The 1,987-nt window shown below is 37.9% G+C and overlaps 1 protein-coding gene across 2 annotated transcripts in view; it reads right to left on the bottom strand.

The window, feature by feature from the left end:
- LOC101859611 (uncharacterized transmembrane protein DDB_G0289901-like) overlaps positions 1-1,987 on the bottom strand; it is a 30,766-nt gene that overhangs the window by 7,482 nt on the left and 21,297 nt on the right. The gene's annotated exons all lie outside the window — the stretch shown is intronic.

Raw genomic sequence — 1,987 nt, 5'->3', positions numbered from 1 at the left:
TAGTATGTATGTATGTATGTATGTATGTATGTATGTATGTATGTATGTATGTATTGCAACCAAGTTGCCCTTCTCGGATCAATAAAACTATTTTAAACAATTGTTTAAAAGTTTGCACTGGGTGCAACCATAAGACCGCAAATACCAGAGAGGACATACTCGTAGCAATAGCACAACACTGAGAGATGTAAATGTTTGTGTTGTGTTGTGTTGGGATGTGTTGTGGTGTGTTGTGTGTTCTATTGTGATGTGTTATATTGTGTTGTGTTGTGGTGTCGTGTTTTGTGTTGTGATGTATTGTGATGTGTCGTGGTGTGGTGTGTTGTGGTGTGTTGTGTGGTGTTGTGTTGTGTTGTGGTGTGTTGTGTTGTGTGTTGTGTTGTGTGTTGTGTTGTGTGTTGTGCTGTGTTGTGTTGTGTTGTGTTGTGTGTTGTGTGTTGTGTTGTGTGTTGTGTTGTGTGTTGTGTTGTGTGTTGTGTTGTGTGTTGTGTGTTGTGTTGTGTGTTTTGTTGTGTGTTGTGTTGTGTGTTGTGTTGTGTGGTGTAGTGTTGTGTGTTGTGTGGTGTAGTGTTGTGTGTTGTGTGGTGTAGTGTTGTGTGTTGTGTGGTGTTGTGTTGAGTTGTTTTGTATTGTATTGTGTTTGGGGTGTTGTGGTGTCGGATGTGTTGTTGTCTAATGTTGTGTTGTATGGTGTTCCTAACTTGTTGTGTGATGTTGTAAATTGTTGTGTTGTGTTGTGTTGTGTTGTGTTGTGTGTTGTGTTGTGTGTTGTGTGTTGTGTTGTGTGTTGTGTGTTGTGTTATGTTGTGTTGTGTGGGGTGTTGTGTGTTGTGTGTTGTGCTGTGTGTTGTGTTGTGTGGTGTGTTGTGTGTTGTGTTGTGTGTTGTGTTGTGTGGGGTGTTGTTGTTGTGTGTTGTGTTGTGTGTTGTGTTGTGTTGTGTGTTGTGTTGTGTTGTGTGTTGTGTTATGTTGTGTTGTGTGGGGTGTTGTTGTTGTGTGTTGTGTTGTTGTTGTGTGTTGTGTTGTGTGTTGTGTTGTGTTGTGTGTTGTGTTGTGTTGTGTGTTGTGTGTTGTGTTGGGTGGTGTTTTAACTTGTTGTGTAGGGTGGTGTGGTGTGTTGTAATTTGTGTAGTGTTGTGCTATGTGGTGTCCTGAGATGTTAAGTTGTACATATGACGGTGATTGAGCCAGGTCATGGCTATTTTCGCACTTGATGCAAACATTGAAAAATGTGAAAGGAGTAGTCAACACCAGAACAACCACCAAAAACGTGAACATGAAACATTCATGAACATGATGAGTGATATGAAACTTAATACGTTTTTAGTTAAACAGTAAAAATCTGAAAAGAGCAAGATCTCAGATTGAGATTACAGTAAGTATGGGTATGAAAGTTATCCAATGTTATTTCATTGTTAAAGAAAATAAAAGAAAATCCAAACAAAGAGGGGGGGGGGGATGAAATATTTTAAAGATAAAAACATTACTACGAAAGCGTCGACGGGGTGTATGAGACTGATAAAATGAAATAAAAAGCTAATAAAATGGAAAGAGAAAAATGAAGAAAAAAAATAAGCGTTAAAAAGTTAATCAAGTGTAGGCAAGCGTAGCTGAAGCTGTTAGTTTAATTAAGAATGGGAAATAAAGTCCCATTGGAATATTTAGCTCATTTTTAAGAGAGTTATACATGTAATTATATTCAGATACTTGTAAATTCGGTTTTTAAGTATCCTGGGAAAAGAAAAACGACTATAGATCTAAACCTCTCATGTGACAGACAGGATTTAAGGTGTACGTATTTGTTGTTGTTGTTTTTGTTGCTGTTGTTGCTGTTGTTATTGTTGTTGTTGTTGTTGTTGTTGTTATCGTTGTTGTTGTTATCGTTGTTGTTGTTGTTGTTGTTGTTGTTGTTGAAATATAAATACCAACAGGGCACAATGAAGGAAAAAAGGGCAGGAGAGAGTAGTGAAGAGGGAGAGGGAGAGAA

This window comes from Aplysia californica, unplaced genomic scaffold (genome assembly GCF_000002075.1).
Source record: "Aplysia californica isolate F4 #8 unplaced genomic scaffold, AplCal3.0 scaffold01120, whole genome shotgun sequence".
Lineage (NCBI taxonomy): Eukaryota > Metazoa > Mollusca > Gastropoda > Aplysiida > Aplysiidae > Aplysia > Aplysia californica.
Note: the sequence above shows the minus strand (reverse complement) of the source record. Positions and strands in the feature narration are given on the sequence as shown.